The 18296-nt window shown below is 40.5% G+C and overlaps 1 protein-coding gene across 1 annotated transcript in view; it reads right to left on the bottom strand.

The window, feature by feature from the left end:
- Window positions 1-2323: 2323 nt before the first annotated feature.
- ofcc1 (orofacial cleft 1 candidate 1) overlaps window positions 2324-18296 on the bottom strand; it is a 180058-nt gene continuing 164085 nt past the window's right edge. The window contains exon 27 of the mRNA XM_074693846.1: window positions 2324-2407. The gene's annotated coding sequence lies outside the window, so the exon portion shown is untranslated. The remainder of the gene's footprint in view (window positions 2408-18296) is intronic.

The following is an 18296-nucleotide window of genomic DNA, read 5'->3' as shown; positions in this document are numbered from 1 at the left end:
AGCATGTGTCTATGAGCTGACGAGCTGATGCACAATGTGGGTTTGTCTCTGTCTGTGTGTGTCTGTGTGTGTGTGTGTGTGTGTGTGTGTGTGTGTGTGTGTATGTGTGTGTGTGTGTGTGTGTGTGTGTGTGTGTGTGTGTGTGTGTGTGTGTGTGTGTGTGTGTGTGTGTGTGTGTGTGTGTGTGTCTTAGCTTTCCTGCAATCATGCTCTAGGGCCCAGTGTGTGTTGTAAAGTCACATGTAAACAAAAACCAGGTACCTACTGAAGCTGTTAAGTCTGCTTTAAAGAAGAAGAAATTATTTTCCAGAGCCAAAAAACAAAAGAGCGTCAAAAGCTTGAAATCATGTCACACAGTCATTTTTGGTTTTAATTTGTTTCAGAAATCTGTAAAGCAACAAGCTTAGCTGTGTGGTTAAATTTAATGTTTAGAAAAGTATCTATAAAGTCAAAACTATAATTAGAAAAAATACTTTTAAATGGAAAACACCTTCATTGTTTAATAAAGAAACAACTTTTCTGTTGTTAACCTACTTTTCAACAGTGTTTCTGTTGACACGTCCGTCAAAGTTAAACTTTTTAACTCCTGAACATAAGAAGTAAACCTTTCATACACCTACACCAACAAATGCTGTTCACGATGCATACCTGAATATTTATAACGCCACTTTGACGTTGAAGTAAAACTAAACGAGATAAGGTACAAAGGAACTGTACGATCAGTAATTTTGACGTTTTTTTTTGCTAAAGTGCCATGGGACACTTCGCTCATTCTGACACTTTCATGGAATCTTTGTTTTGATAATCCTCGTATTGGTGATACCTGTCAGAGCAGCGCAGAAGTAACCACCAGGCCCCCCTCAATCTCTCAGCTAAATCTCCCTGTCTACACCACATTGGCCCCATGATAAGAAGGTGACACTGTCACTCCAGCCCCCAATCACACACAAATTCAGACACACACACACACACACAAATGTGCACACACAAACAGCCTTGAAGGCTTTCAGTGTGCATAGGCGTTCAGCATCATGCTAATTTTCATTGTTGTGATAAAAATAAACAGGTCTGGGGAGCTGAAGCTGAAGGCCCGAGGGTCACGGCGCGCTCGACTGACAACGGGGGTGGAGGGGTGGAGGGTGGGGGGGGATGGAGCGGGGGGGGGCTCAGACTGAATTACCTTGATCCAGCACGACAGCCTCACATCACTGTCACCAGCCTGTTTGGAAGGGCTTGATGGGGCTGTGGTGCTAAGTTGGAGTAAGCCGACTGCGATGGATGTGTGTTGACAGTGCACTGTATTCAAGGGCACATTGAAATGAGCGGGTGAAACGGGAAAGTTTGCTAAGCCATGTGTGCCATAATTATCCAGGGCTCTCCTCGTGCCTCTTATCTGCTGGCTGGTGGTGATTGTCAGCTGAGAGAAGAATCAACTGTGACATTATCCCAGTCTCACAATGCGCCCAAAATATTACATTCGTCAAAAGGTGTTATGTCCAGCCATTTCTGTGTTTTTTCCCTCTCGAAGGGTCATTATATCACATTACTAATGGTCGCTGTCTACTGTAATAATTTGAGGATTTGAAGAAAATGTGAAAAAGACTTTTACAGTATAATATTAAAACGTCACAGTCTGCCAGTTCTGTTGCTTTAATAAGGTGTTTTAAATGTTTGCAGTTTTGTTTGCAAGATCAGACAAAGGTTCACAACATATTTAATGTTACAAAGACTTCTTTTAAAAAAAAATAATAACTATGACTTTTTTTTTTTCAAGTGTTCGGAAACTACAAACCGATGATATCTACACATACAGCACACATCTGCTCCTTATTCATATATCATCCATTAAAATGCTTCAAGCTAAGCTCTGACTATGACACTTCAGGCGTCATGATACTTCACAGGTGAGGTGCCACACACAGGCACTAGGTGGTGCTTGAACACAGCCATCACACACTCACACACACTTACACACAAAAAGCAGACACACACACACCTCTCTTTACACTATCATCCACTCCCATTCTATTCGTTCTCAGAGAACAACAAAAACACCCTAACCCCTGCCCTCACACATACACACATACACACACTCACACACACATGCATATGCACAAAGCAGGGGAAGCAATGCAAGGCTCGACTTACACACCTCTTCTCCTTTCATTTGATATTCATCTGCTTCCCTTTCACCTCTTCCTTCTGGCTGCCCTGCGAACACACACACACTCACACACACACATACACACATGACCTTACACATCAAGTCTCTGCTACACGTGTCCAGAGCAACAATATCTATCTAATCATCTGGCCTTTTCTACTCACGTTCCTTTCAGGACTGTTAGGAAGGGGTTGGTAGCCTGCTCAGTGTTTCAGGGGCAGGCGACCAGGTGCAACACAATACCTGTAAAAAGTACAAACACATTTAAAGACACATGTACACACACAGTTTCATCACAAAAAAAGCTGATTCAAGCCTACAAGCTTAAGCTGAAACTTCTTTATCACATACATGTTTCCATGAAAATGTTTATTTGGGGATCTTTGTGCATCTTCATTAATTTTTTGTGTTATGTCAAGAGTGCATTTATTGTCAGGCATTTCTTTAATATGTAAAATTGTGCAAAAAAAAAAAAAAATTCATCATCCACATGCAGCATTTAAGATCTGAGCAGGTCAAATACAGAAAATGTAATTAATAGAGTAAAAAGTAAAAATAGCTAAGTGTTATCGGTAAAAGTAACTGGCTTGATCAGCACTGATTCACCTTCATTGTCATCAGGATTATTGTAGCATTTAGGACATTCGATTTTACAGATTGTCAAACACGTTGCATATTATCCACACATTAGACATTGCCTCACAAACATGGGGTGCCCCCCGAGCACCTTTGATAGACATGGGATATGATGTTATCTAATATAAACCCCAGACTTTGCAGTTGTGCATGTTGTCTTTGAGTCCTTAAACCACAGAAAAACCTTACAGTATAAATCGTGCAAATTACAAATAATAAATAATGAACCCCACACCAGTGATGTGTTTTCTCTGGAGCAACAGAGCAGCAGAAAACCAACAATAACATAAATATGTCATTGCACTTCAAAAAGAAGGAAAGGTCTAATGTCCATACTATGTTTGTGGTCAATGCCCATAGCAACAGTGTGATTGTACTGAGCCAAGCAGCTGTTTGAGTCCCTGTGTGGCCTCTTTCTCATGCTAACCAGCCTGTGTTTAGTGGTCTGTGTTGTCTGAACCAGGGGCTATATGGGGTCTATACATGTTGTGTACGTGTATCTGTGTTTGTCTATCTGTCTCCATGTATGTTTCATGTTGTGAGACTCACTGTGCACACATGATTGCATGTGCTTCACGTTGCTGTGTCCTGTGTGCTCTTGTCGGTGGGTCTACGGGGCAGCTGCGTGAGCATTCCTGTTGATGTTAAGCAGCTAAACAGTACCAGCTTGCCGGGCTCTTAACCTCCCCTCTCAGAGAGAAGACCTAATGAAGTCCTGAAAGGCTTCCTGAGTCCCTCATCTGGCTTTGTTTAGGCCCTGCTCTCCCTCCCTTTGCTTGAGGAAAGCCATTAGCCCATTGAAGAGACAGTCACACAGGCCATGGAGGACAGGCCTGCACTCTTAAACAAACCTCTGTAGTGGTGCTTTGAGGACCCTCAATGTGCTGGAGTGCTCATGGGGAGCCTTCAATTACACCAGAGAACACACTGAACTTTTTTGTTGATTACTGGTAGATTTTTTCATGAGCTCTAAACTATTTGAGATAAGAATTTTAGGCATATTCTCATTAAAATTTTAGATTTGTGTTGCACTCACTATGTGCTGGTCATGTTTTATGTTATGTGTGTGCATTTATTATTTGGTGAAATGGTGCAAACAGTGAGTATTACTACAGGGCAAACACACCTGTAAACAACATTAGGATTTGAGCTTAACAATTAATGAAAAAGGTATTGAAATAATGCTTTACTTTTAATCACATATTGTCTAATGATAGTTTAGTGATTAATAATGTTAACTTCAAATGCACTCTTTTTTTAAGTTTGATGAAAAAATAACTTCCCCAATTTTTAATACAAGAAAGAGGGGTTACGAAATCACTTTATCTGATACCTGTCTGTGAAAGCTTTTATTTTGAAAGGCATTCAGAATTCCTCAAAGCCTTTATTTTTATAAGTATGATCAAAGGTGGCTGAGTTATCATTCCAATGGCTGCCCCATCCACTGCATGGAGACAGAACAATGGGATTATACTCGTCTGCTGCAGAGAATCACATGAGAGGGTGTAAAACAAGAGAGCTATGGGCAGAGATAGATAGATGGAAGAAATAGAATAAAGTAGACGGATCATTCTGTCTTGCTGTGGAGATTTTTAGCCCCCCCCCCCTTCCCCTCTTTCCTTTTTGCACACATGTAATAGCACTTCATTTTAATTTTATAGCTTGTGTATACTCAATAGAGGAAAATTGTTTCTACGTGGTTATTCCAGTCTATTGAGAGCAATGCAAGTGAAAAAGGAAGGGGGGCACACATGGCAAATAAAAAACTGCAGCAGTTAAAATTGAATTTGTATTCACCAGGAAGTGGGTTAACCCAGTTAAAAGTCAGGGAATCCAATAGCACAGGCTGATATGTGATGTCGAGACAATCTCCTTTGGGGAGCTAAGGCGCTCAGCTTATATGCTGCCTACCCAGGCTCATAGCATGTTTTCAGGTAATAATAATACATCATATTGCTTAACGGCATATTTATGTAAGAACCCAGCGAGAGGAGGCATCTGGAGTGCCTTGGTGTTGTTCTTTGAAATCACCTCCTTCAGATATGTGCCGCTCGCTGTTGTTATGTTTTCTCTTCCTTATCAGTTTTGCGGAGATGGAAAATTCTATTACAGAGCGTATTTGGTTTGTCACAGTCAGATGCCTTCTCTTCAGGTTGTGTTTGGTGGGGGGTGCAGGCAGTTTTTCCTAGATTCCCTTTTTTTTAACAGACAGTTAGACTGCATTTGTGAGCATGTGTGGCTCCCCCACCTCCCCCCATTCTTCCCATGCAAAAGAAGAAAGGCTTGTTTTTGTGGAAAAAAAGAGAAGCAGAGTGAGGAAATGACAAATCTCTCAGTCTTTGTTACTGGAATATATTGACTGCCCTTGGTTCATTGACTTTTTATTACAGGAGGTAGCACAACTGTCAGCAAATAGGGTGAAATTTGTTTCAGCCATTTGCTTTGGAACATTTGAAGCTGATAATTTTTGTTCACCATGTACACACTGTGTGCATGTTTTTTTGTGTGTGTCAGCAGGAAGCATGTTTGAACGTGGATTTGTAGGTAGGTGGTGTAGTCCAAAGCAGTGACGGGGGCGCTAAAAAAGAGGGCAAAGAGGAAGAGCTGGAGACAATGAGGAGGAGGTGGACTCAGGGAGACTGAGACAGAAAGAAAGAGACACAGCCAGACAGAGAGGTGGTTTCGGTCTACCAGGAACACACAGCTCTAGCCGCCAGCAGTGTGTCAGTGGTGGTCCCCTCATCCAGTCTGCTGCAGCATCTGCCAGAGAGGCACCAGGCTGAGCGAGACCCAGATCCTTCCACAGCCCCATCTCAAGACCAGAGCCCCATCAACTGCCTTCTCCTCCAGGCCCTGCTGTCTTCCTCTGCTCTACCCCCCTGACTTCACACCAAACCATGTTTGCAACCCTGAATCAGGAACCCTCAGGCCTGCATGTATTCTTCCTGTACAACCTCTGCCTCAGCTCCCTCCAGCCCCTGCTTCTCATGCTCTGTGCCCCCACATCAGCCAACAATGCTATATCAATCCTCCAGACCTCCTAAAATCTGATCAATCCTCACTTTATTTGGCTAAATACAACATGACAGTCATTAAAAACTTATGGGAAACTTAAAAGTTGCTCCTATAAGCAGGCACTGTTTTGTGGTAGAGTATTCGTTTAGAAAATATCTGAAGAAGTAAGAGATGTCTATCCTAACTTTAAATACAATCAAACTGTCGCTGGTCAAAATGCGCACCATGTACTGTGTATCAGATATTCATATTCAAAATTTATTGAGCACAAGCTACGGTATTTGTCCATTGCCCTAAATGATTTTCTCCTCTTCAGCCATGTTTTCAGTTTTGTCACTGCTCTAACCCAGATTTTCAGATTCAGCACTTCATCAGATCAGTATTCATCCTGTTTTATCATCACCAGCAGAGCTAAGATTTCCATGCATTTATCCATTGTGTTAACACTTTTCCTCCATAAGGAGTCATTCCCAGCTGTCATTGTGGAGGGGGGTACAGTCCGGACAGGTTGCCAGTCCATCACAGAGCCAACTGAGATTTGAAGAATTCAAATATCTAGAAGTATCTCCGCCAAGACTGAAATTGAACATGTTCTTGAAATATCCTTATTAATATTTTTTTCCTTCGTCAATCTCCCTCTCTGCTCGCTTTGCTTGGCCCACCTCAAGCACCAGCAACCTTTAACCCAAGGCCTTGACCTGTTCCTCTCCCAGCTTCCATCCCATTCTCTTCCCATTACACAGCCTCAGCCGTCCTCCTCCAGCCCTATTCCCATTTAAAGCCCTTCCTCTTTCCCTGCTGGGGCTGGAGAGGGGCCGAAGCCTCAGCATCTCCCCCATCCGTTAGCCAGGAGCCAGAGATCCCAGCCAGCGATGCCATCTGATACAAGTCTATCATAATGAAGGTCCAGCATGGGGCTAAATGAGTTTCCACCTCAGCCGCGCGAGGGGCTAATGACAAAACAGCCTCCCTGTGCTCCTTGGCCTGCCGCTAGCTTTAATCAGGGCATATGGCACTTGCCTAAACTGCTTGGCTATGAGGAACAGAGAGGAGAGGAGAGGATTTGAAAAAAGTGGAGAGGGGACCAAGGCGAAGGTCTAGAGATGAGGAGAAAACAAAAGAACAGACTAAAACTGGAGAGAAGTCATTTTGTAAGTTTTAAAAGTTTTAGTGGAGAAAAAAACACTACAACTCTTCATTATGCGATATCCTTGATTTTTTGTCTGTGGAGTCAGGGTTTTTTACAGCTTTGTTATTATTAATTAGTACCTACTTTAGGCCTAATAGACAGGCCTGTGTGGGTGCCTAATGCAGGGCGGAAATCACTAATAGCTTCCATAGATTTATATTAATTTGCAGGATTTAATGTGTCTTAAATGGCAGATGATCAACAAGGGAAAACAAAAGTGCATTAGTGCCCCAGTGGCATAAAAAGAGTGTGGAAGGGGGTGGGAGCTTAACAAATAGGCTACTCCATTTTCATAGCCCACTTTAAGGCTCCTCAACTTAACCAAATTAGCTTAAAGGATTGATAATTCTTCACTAATATAAAACTGTTACTGAGCCCCTAAACTGTGACTTGCCCTTTTTTCAGGTTTTGTCAAACACTAAATAAAGGGCTTGGTTGTGGAAATTAACTTGAAATCGCATAACAAGGCTTCTTTTAATTTGATTAATTCTTTGTTGTTGTTTTAGATCCCCAGTGAAGACACCCATGACGTTTCGAGGTTATTTGTTCCACTGTCTAATGACAATTTTCTTGCACAATAACACCAGTTAAAGAGCCGCCTCAGAGCGAGCTTTTTTTTTTTTTTTGCCTTGAAATCACAGACAAGGCTAAGCCAAAGGGGGACTAATGAATCTGCCTTTTATTTCCCTATGAAGCTGATGATCTCAAACTACTTCCTTTCATATCCAACTTGATCACAAGTCTGTTTCTTAACTGCTTTTAATGGTGACAATGAATCGACTACTGTTGATGTCTAAGTTTCCAACCTCAAAACTAAAATACCCCAATAAATTGAATGATACAGCCCAGATGATTTTAACAACTGATCTACTTTAGATCTTGAATGATTCCAAATGATGGTTTTCCGTTGAACACAACAAGATATTCACAACTAACCCAAGAAAAAAAAAAGAAATCTGTTAGTCTGTGTACGGTTGCTGAGAACATGTTGGTGACACAGTAAGCTGGTGTACTGTAGGATGCTTTTTTGGCAGCTTAAAAAAAACGTCAGGCTGTAGCAGGCTGCACTCAGCATGGAGAAAATGAACCTCTGAAACCCATGCTGACAGTTTTGGTCCCTACTGTTCCTGATTTTAACAACTCCATAACCGGTCTTGGCAACCGACAAGCCCCCAGTACAAATTAGCCAGTCATCAGCAGGGTGCAAGGATTGCTTTTCCATGTCAGGAAAGAGATAGAGAAGACATCAGTTTATCCAAGCTGAGGCCTTCACAGACAGCTTCTTGGACTCCCCTGTAAAGCTTCCAGTTGTTTCTCTTGCTCTCCTTTTCTTATCTCTCATATAATATATCTCTTCCTCAATCTTGCACTCAAGATCCTTCTGTCTGCTACATCGTCGGCCAGGTTCCTCAGAGCGGGGTGATTGCTTGCAGCTGGGGTGCATCGGGAACATTTTAATATTATGCAGAAGATTAGAGCAAACTAACTACATTATTCTCCAATTACACTCATTTCATCCAACTGATGTCTTTATATCCTTCCCTTCGCCTCGATTAGCCTAATGTGAAAATGGAAGGGGGGAATGCGCTTAGGACTGTACCGATTGTTCCTCGGCTGCCTATTATTTCTCAGCGCCATTAAAAGGGAGGCGTCTTTTATAGTGACTGTAAATAAAACGATTAGGGGCAGATCCAGCCGGGTGCTGGGGAAGATTTCATTTCAGGGATCTGCTTATCAACGTTTCTTGGAAGGTTTGGAAGGATTGCGAGGGTCTGCCACATCTGAGAAGCTACCTTCCCCCACCTTTTCCAGTCTGTCTCTGAAGCCACATTATTGTAGCAAATCTCCCACTTGCTTTGCATCATTGTCAGACAATAAATACATCAATTACATTCCTGCACACATGCATGTCTTCTATCAAAACACGACTTAAAATCATTTCGTCTCACAGACGCATAAACCCGCTTAATATCTTGCCAAGCAAGCGCAAATTATTAGAGAGTACATGTCTGACAATTGTTGGCCAATGTTGCGGACCAGTGTGCATGGGTATAGATATGTGACGTGTCTGTGCTTTGAAAAGAAAAAGCTCCTTCACCTCATAAACCTTGTGCTGCTCAAAGGCTTGTGGAAATGTGGGTGTCCTACACAAAGCAAACACAAAGGAAGACCTCAAACCAGAGAGATCTCCCATTACTAGTGTAAGGAGGCTTTGCTTTCTGGGTATGCAACAAGTACATAAGCTCTACTTTGTTGTTAATGTCGTTCCTGTGGAATCGGTCATGGACTTCCAGAGTGCTTGGGCTTTTCGCTGTGCGTAGAAGGACAGAAAGATGAAATATTACCATCAATGACTAAATGCGCTTATGACATCAAATGGTTGTTTCTACCTGAGTTTTCTGCCTGATAGATTTTTGTTTCTTAGAATATAGCCTTTACTCTTGAATGATCCTCATACTCAAAATTCTTCAAGAGTCAAAGATGACAATGAGTTTTTTTCTTGCCACTGTAGCTTGTTTAATGATGTGAAGTGCTCTGCTTATGGCGGATCCAGCTGGGATAATATTGAAACCGGAATAAGAAGGGATTTGGTCGAACCTGATCTTGATGTTGGGTCATTGTAAATAAAACAAAGAGTTTGGTCCTCTTGAAAAACAACTTCAGGTAACATATGTTGCGAATCAGTGCCATATAAATAAAGATTGTTTGACTGAATGATATTGAACTGTTCCTATCTTTTTAAAAGTGTAAAGCTTAAAAAAAGTTTGAAAACCAACTTATGTTGTAGCTTCTTTGTAAGCTGCATGTTAACCCATTGATGCCTGTCATCGCAAATTTACTGCATACCCTTCCAGGTCTTGATGCAGTTGAGGTGATCTTTTTATCCCGCTAATTCCTATTGATTCATGTTCTACACATACCAAGGATCGTATCAAATGCACCATGTCCCAATATATTGGTTAGACGGTGAACTAATTTAGCATCTGTAAAAACACAAAAAAAAACAAACACAAAAACAATACTTTAATATAAGTGTAAACTAACTCAGGCAGTAAGGGTTTAAAGCAGTGTTTACCTCTAATAAACCATGGTACAGCTGACATTTGTTGACTATTTACCAAATTTTCATTTCACTTCCACCATCCAAGATCAATAAAATAATGTGGCATCCGCATTCACATATCATCTGTCTGTATATAAATGGAGAGAAAGTGAGTCACACTGATTTTTTTGGCTCTCTTTAAATTCATTGTCTGTAGTGTGGGTCCACATTGAACATCGGTCTGTGAGGTTCACCTATAAACCAAAGAACCAAAGCTATTGCATGTTTCCATTTGCTAAATATCTTCATTCTGTGATCACAGAGATACTGTCTTGTTGCAGTTTGGTGGGAGGTGTGAGTGCACTTCCAATGAGACCCTCTGCAAACATGATCACTGCACGATTATATCTTTGGTTTTTTGATAAAATCAATGTCCTTCAGCCAGTTTCTCCTTTGCTTGAGAAACTCTTCCTGACATTTCCCATTTAAGCTTTTTTTAAGACACTTGATGGGCATCACCCATCTTTACCAGTCCAAACTCTAGGGGTAAGTTATTAAGACACTTCTATGAGTGTTTTGGGGAATTTTGTCACCTGGAGCACTTCCTTGTAATAGGGGCCCTATGACACATTCCCCAATCTGTATGCAAAGTTTCATTGGAATTTGACTTTGCAAGATGCCCACAGCCAATAAATGGAGTAATATGTAAGTAAAACACCTTGTAGACTTGTGATGAAATGTGAAACTGCTTTTAGAACCACTAACCTATAATGTATATACAAATCCTACTTTTTTACTCACCCCGTGGACAGGCTCTCGCTTCCTCATGAGGAAATAGTAAAAAAAATGTCCATCATCCTCCATCAAACAGTTAGAGTAAATGTTTTAGAACAGCCAATAAATTACATTTTTACACCTGCAGAAACATAGCAGAAGTTTTATCTTTCCTCAAACTTCCATATGAAATGTAACTTAGAAATGCAGCATAGAGAGAAGAGTCTGCAGGTATGCTCTTGGTTATCTTGCTTTTGGCATCTTGGCCAACATATGAGGGCAGAATGTGCTACAATGGCCTCCAGGTTGCATGGTATTGATATGAGCTTGCCCAAACATGTATCTTATGAGACTATGGACACATCTTGTTAAATTATAAAAAGAGAAATGCATGTGTTATTACATCAACTCATTACATGCTGAGCTCCATGTTGAGCAGTACTGTGACATTACATTGAAACCCCTTTGGGCTATTCTGAGGCACCCTTGTAATGTTTGTTTTTCTTCTCTTTCCTCTTCTTCTCTTCCCCCTCTCCTCTTCCCTCTCTCCTTTAGTTTCTTGGATTGACTCGCCTTTTGTGTTGGATAGCAGGGACGTGCAGTGTTGATTTCAGTTGTACAGCAGTTGTTTCATAGCTTGCAGCGTGTTTGTCTATGGTGGCATTCCTCAATTCCATTCAGCACACAAGAGGATCCCCTCGGGCCGGGCACATCCCAGCGTCCTCTGCTCCTCAAACCATCCCAGAGATGGACCAGGAAAACATCTGATCTCTTGAGCAAACACACCAGTGTGTCCACATTTGCACACTGAAACACATGCACAAATACACTCTTGCAATAAAAAGCACAGTGACACACTTATGAAATGCGCACACACACCACAAACCACCGTCTCTACACTCTATAGTTGCTCCTGTATCACATTGCAGTAAATCCAGTTAAGAGGCTCTGTGGGGAGAGAAAATAAGAGATACAGTTACCAGGTCTGGAATGGTTTGACCTAAGCTGTGTCATCATGTACAGATGCCATTGTCTGATGAAGTGTTTGAATATGACAGATCCACAAAGCCTTTTAGCGTGTCAGCAGTAATTTATTACGCTGAAATTTTCCACTTAAGAGACCTGAATCAGGCTTCAGGTCAGAGTGTTTCTCTCACACATTTTTCTACATGCATGGCAGAAAACCCTTTAAAACAGCTTGGTAAAAGACATAACATTATAATTCTCCTTTAAAAAATAAATGTAAACAAAATACTCAATCGAAGAGGATTGGAACAGGATTTAAAAGACCTTGTCAAAAAGGCCAACCCAGAGATGCAGACAGTTATAAAAAAAAAAAACACTCCTTCTTTATGAGACCAAAGTTGATTTTTTTTCTTTATTTTTTTTTATGATTATTTTGTATGATTGCCTTGAAAAACAATCTTGACAGATTTATTTTGTCCACGTGAAGCAAAACTTCACTCACTATAATTCTCTTTAGAACAAGAACAAAGCCTGATGCTTTGACCTTTGCAAATGAGGCTTATCCAACGAGAGCATTCAGGCAATAAGCCAGCAAACTTGCCTCGACAGAACCTATCTGGGGCAATTTACAAACCAGGATCAGTTAATTATCTGAGCTAAACAACAATGTGGTTTCACTGTGTGAGAACTATAATGATAAGGCCTCCTGCGTGAGGAGAACACTGTGAATCCTGGTATCACTGCAGAATATCGCCCTTTTCTTTTATTGGAGTCAAATGTTAAGGGCAGAAATGAATGCAGACAGAAAAAGGATGAAAAGTTGACGGTGAGAGTACATAGAAAAAATAAGGTGATAGAAATGTTGGAATGGACATCCATCCACTCCATTAGAGTATAAAGAGTTGGAGGCCCTCACAGCCGGGATCACTGAGCTGGAGCTGTAAGATCATGTTGTCTCCTGCAGAGGCCATGTAGTGGAACCAGAATCACTGTTGCCCCATATGGAGCAGAGAGCGCCTCAGTGGTTAAGCCTTAAAGCAGGAGCCCAGGGGATGGCTGACCAGAGGCAACATTTATTTTCAGTATATCACAGAAGATTGCAAGAATCATTGGGTGATCTGTTTGAAGGGGTTCATCTGAAACAGGGGTCTTCTCTTTGGCTCAGATTGTTTAGACACAAAAGAAGACCCTGGCTTGAAGAGGTGGTCCAGGCTTGTTTTCTGTTGAACCCTTGAGAGGTCAGTTTGCAGTAAAATTGAAACAAGTATGGCTTTTTTTTTAAAGTAGCTAAAAACATTAACTGTATCTGCATATCTGAAGTACTGATGAATCATTTGAGCCCCTTGTTGCTCTAAGTCCTCATAACACATTTTATTGGAATTGGTTTACGAGACATTTGTTTACCTACGCTGTTTCAATGGGAAACTATGATGTAAAGATGCAGGGACAGCCCTGTGCTATTGTGTGCTGTAGCCCACTTTGCAATATCACAGACCGTCATCATATTACCACAGCTTGTGGTTAGCCTGGAAGAGTGTTATTTTGTCAGAAAGCATAGGATATTTGATTTTGGGATTATTTTCTATCTTTCATATCATAAAAGTTAGACTTATCTGGAGTTTGACTTCAAACTTGAAGAGTGACGATCACATACATACTCAAACTAAGCCAGGTTGGCTAACTCCAAGGCTAATAACCAGAGGGCTTTGTTCCTCTTTAAAGGCTTAACATTTTCTAAGTCAATAGCTCTCTTTTCCTATAATATGAGCTCAAACTGTTCAAGATGGCCCAAGAGCTCAGAATTCTCAAGGAAATGCATGCAGGTAAACACATAAGTCTTCAGAAGTTGACCACCTGCAGTTCATGTACCTGAACATTAGTGTCAAAATACACTTGGGCTTTGTTTACAGTCAGCATCTGCATTATTTGAAAATTTGAAGAAGACTGCGAGAACAAAAAGACCCCTTTTCACCAGAACACTACAGTCACACTTGAAATGATGGGTTTGGAGATAGTTATCAAATGTGACCCAAACAGAAGGCGCTGTTACACTCAATCCATCACATTTTAATCATACGTTGTTTTGGGAGTGCATGCTTGTTGGCATGATGGGGGCTCTGTTTGCTGCTTCCTGAAGGATAAGTGTGGTTGGATATATTTATAGTGGAAACTTAGTTTAAATTGACTGTGCAGCCCCCCTCTTCTCTCATCTTATCTCCTGTCTTGGGTGTTGGATGAGTTAAAAACAGATCATATTTCCACAGGTGGCTGTGAGACGAACTCACCCTGGAATGTCGGGTGACATAAATCTCTGTAATTGCACGGTATTGATCAGATAACTGAAGCTACAACTGGCAAGGGACACGCCCCATTTTTTCTTTGACTCTGTGCCATTTTTCATGCTTTTATCTGACATGGAAAAAAAGGCCTGCACGTGCACTGCACACACAGACACATTGATGCCGGTATGTCCGTATATCTTGCAGAACTCCTGACAGTTCTCTGGAAAAAGTGAGGGTGTCACAGATGTGCTCTGAATATGTTTTGACTGCTCTGACTTTGACTGCATATATTGAAAGTATCCAGCAAGACTCAGACATGCTCCTGACATCAGTGTCCTGTAATTGATGGGACAATGTCAGGACTTTTAAAAATCTGTAAACTTCTTCAGCATGACTGCACCCTCTGACGACTCAACTTGAGGAAAGAGGGACAAGTCTTTTCATCTAGACTGACTCCCATGACATGTGCTCTGCTGTCTTCTCTTGCGTGTCTTCTCTTGACGGTACAGAACACAAGGCTTAAATCCTCAAAAATGATTCCAGCCACATGAAGCATCTCAGGCACTGTGGGGCCGACTGTCTTCATGTCTGTGTTTATATACAGGCTGTATACATGTAAACCACATAAGGTATCTCTTTGAGGGCTGCACCCAGGAAGGATGCACACTCTGTGATATCTTGAACTGATTAACCCTAACACTGCTGCTCTGCTGGGTTAAACCTCAAACAAATTCATTTTATAATTCTAATTGTTCAAATCAAATTGTCATATTCTGGTTATACTTGACCCTTTTAACTTTACAGGCCATATTTTTTCAATTCTGGCTTTATTTTGTCAAATTTGGCCACTTCAGCAGGTTTGATTCTCTGTTGTTTGATCCCTACCTCTAGGAACACATGTCCTTCCTGGTCTCCATTAAGTTTGTTTGCCTTCATTTCTCCACTTCGGTCCTCTCATCATCCTCAATGTTCAAGTAAATAAAGAAAAGAAAGTCCATAGAAACTTTTTCTAGGGATGGTACAAAAAAAAAAATCTTTTGTCATTTAATTGACATACATTTGAAGGATTTTACCACAAGCTGTATGCATACATGACCTGTGTATGGAAACTTTTCTGCTTTCACATGCACAGAGTCTGCATCGTAAACAAAGTTAGATTGTCCCCCCAGTTCACCCCTACAAACTCTAAAACCCCATGTAGCCAAGAGTGACATCACCAGACACAGATCCATCTCTGCCCTCAGGGCCGGGGCAGGAAGGAGAGAGGAAGGTGGGACGGAGGGGTGGAGAAAGAGGAGGTAGGAACAGAGAGAAAGAGCGAGAGGGTGGTGGCGTGTGTGGGGGTGGGGTGGCGTGGTTGAGGTCAGATGGTGGATCGCTGGGGTTAGAGGTCTCCTTCTCTGCCAGGTGTGCTTTTCACACGACATACACATCCTCTCCCCTTCCACCGTGGTGTCTGTGCAGGGTGAAAAATGACAAGGCCAGACACTGGAGCCGGCATGACAGAGAGCTGCTGCGGCTGCAGAGAAGAGTTCCCACACATCTCACAGTGAGGGGATGAGCGCGCTGTCATCCAGATAACAGGCTGACTCTCTGACTCACCTCTTGTCCTCACACAAAAATATCTACAAGTTTCACTCACATTTTTGTCTTTGACGAGCTCTCTGTTTAAAGTTTAGACACAGACAACACATCACAAACTTTCAAATCCAACTTTAATCAATAAGAAGTCTTATTGTTGTTATTTTTGTTATTTTAATCACTTATTTATTTTTTATCAAAACATTTCTCTTTAACCTTGTAAAACCCAAGCTTTTGTCCAATGTGCATTTTTTAATTCACCTTGATATTTTCAGATTCAGACTCAGACAACTTTATTTATCCCATAAGGGGCAATTCATTTGTAGCTTCCCCGTGTATATGCATTCATACAGTCAGTCAACAACATAGATAAATGAATAAATAAATAAATAACCATCAAGGGGAAAAAATCCTATCATTTATAGTGGGTGCAGTCTGTATTTAGAAGCTTAAGTAAGACCTAATAGGTATAAAACTAAAAAAAGTCTTTGTATGGGAAGTTTGATTATTTGTGCTATGAGTTCTCTACTAGCTGTTTCATAGTAGTGTTATTGTACTTAAATACGTTGTTTTCACTTATTTCATTTTTCATTACACTTTCACGGTGTAATGTTGTGATTTAACCACAAGATGATGTAGGCAGTGTCTCTGATTGTGGCTGAAAGGTCAAAGTTTTTTTTTTTTTTTTTTTTTTTTTTTTTTAAGAAGTATCATGGGTCTGAAAGGCAGAAATGTGATGTCCACATATGTGGTTGAAGTAATATACTTAGCTGACCAGTTACTCAAATCAAACTTATACCAAGTATTAATCTGCAACATCTCACTTTATCAAAACTACAGGGTTTTTATTTGAGGTAGATGGGCTGTGTTTGTTAAACACTTTCTTTGGTAATCTGACATTTCAAAGGGCTTTAACAGTACATTCACATTCATCCACTCACACTATGTTAATACACTGATGGTAGAGGCTTTGATGGAATAGCCATCATGATAAACTAATCCCACTCACACACCATTGGCACAGCAGAGAGCTAGTTCCAGGTTTAGTGTCTTGCTCAAGAACACTTAGGCATGTGGACAGCACGATCAAGGATTAAACCCCAAACCTTCCAACTGAGAGACTGGGATCTAATATTTAATATGCTTCCTAATGTATGTGATGTACACTGCAAATGTTAAACTGATTACACTTGAGTAGCTGTTTTTTATCACTCTCATTCATCAGGGTAAAAACTATCAGTTAAAAGATGAAGATGTATGACGGCACTCAGAGACACTTCCTCAACTGTACCTCCCTAAATCTGCATCAGAAGATACACTGGCTCCATCTTGTTCTAATGAACAGCCCTTACAGGACAAACATCCCTGGGTCACCATGTCACCGCGACCCTGCCATTAATTACAGCTCAGCTGCTGAGTGTAAGCTACCAAAGATTATCTAAGGATACAGCAGATTATCTCCGGATGTGAGCTCTTTGGGAAACATAAATACGCTACCTCTTCTTTCCTTTTTTCTGCTTTGTGGTACCAGGAGTTCCTCACATGGTGTCCATTACCGTTAAGTAAGAAAATGATGGCCGGCTAAGACCACCAGGGCAGTTTTTTATACTGCCAGCAGAATTATTCCTTTTTTCCATTAATTTTTTGCAGATTGGGAATTTAAATTTTCCATGCTTTGGGAACTCGAGCGTGCAAACACTCTGAGTCTGATGCATCTTTGTTTGGAAAAAGTGACATAAAAATGTCTTCATGACAGAAGGTGAAATGCCAAGAGAGTTTCATGTCTTGGTTCACTGAAATTATCCTTTTGGTGGACATTTTTTTCCGTTCACAATTGTTAAAATCAAAGTGAAAGGTTGGTCTTCGGCAGTGTAATGAAATACCATGTCTGCATTTGATTGTTGGTTTCCATTGCAGAAAGCTCAACAGTGTCATGGTCCTGACCAGAGATTTTGTATTGTGGAAGAGGACAGTAATTAAGTTTATTAAGCTAGCACTCTGATTTTAAGATACTGACACTTTACTTTATAACTTTATTTCTTTATTCTCCAATCTTTATTACATGTTTAAATCTTATATTTTTACACTGAAAACAATTTTAGTCAGAGGTTTTTCATCTTTTAAAATGATTTTATCTAAACAAATGTTTAAATTGAAAGGGAAAAATAATGGGCTACAGTAAAAACTGGAAAATAAACATTTTTCATTTGATTAGCAGGTCTTATTCATTTTTTATAAATATAAATCTCTTGAACAAGTGTTAAAGTCATGACTGCTTTTAAAGGAATCACTGTATGAAACCTTCGTGCTGTTTATAGAGCAGACAAACTTCTGACAATATACTAAAACACCATTACTGTAACTTACATCAAGGGAACTTTTTCTTTCTTATTTTATTCTATTTTATTTTATTTTATTTTTATTTTTTGAAAGTAGACAATATTTCATTTTTGCATAATTCAGATTTTAAATTTCAATATTTATTTATGACTAAAGAAACGCTTAAATTTAACACTAAATAAGTTACATTTTAACTTGTAATACTTTTCAGCTATAGTCAGAATGAGTCATTATCCATGAAGTTCATTCACAACAAATTTTGTAGTTAGGTGAATCTGAGCTGTTGGGGTATTGCTGTGTCTCAAA

The sequence above is a fragment of the Halichoeres trimaculatus genome, unplaced genomic scaffold (assembly GCF_033239565.1).
Source record: "Halichoeres trimaculatus isolate MK-OKI-2021-1 unplaced genomic scaffold, fHalTri1.1 fHalTri1_scaffold_18, whole genome shotgun sequence".
NCBI lineage: Eukaryota > Metazoa > Chordata > Actinopteri > Labriformes > Labridae > Halichoeres > Halichoeres trimaculatus.
This window is presented reverse-complemented; position numbering and strand designations above follow the sequence as displayed.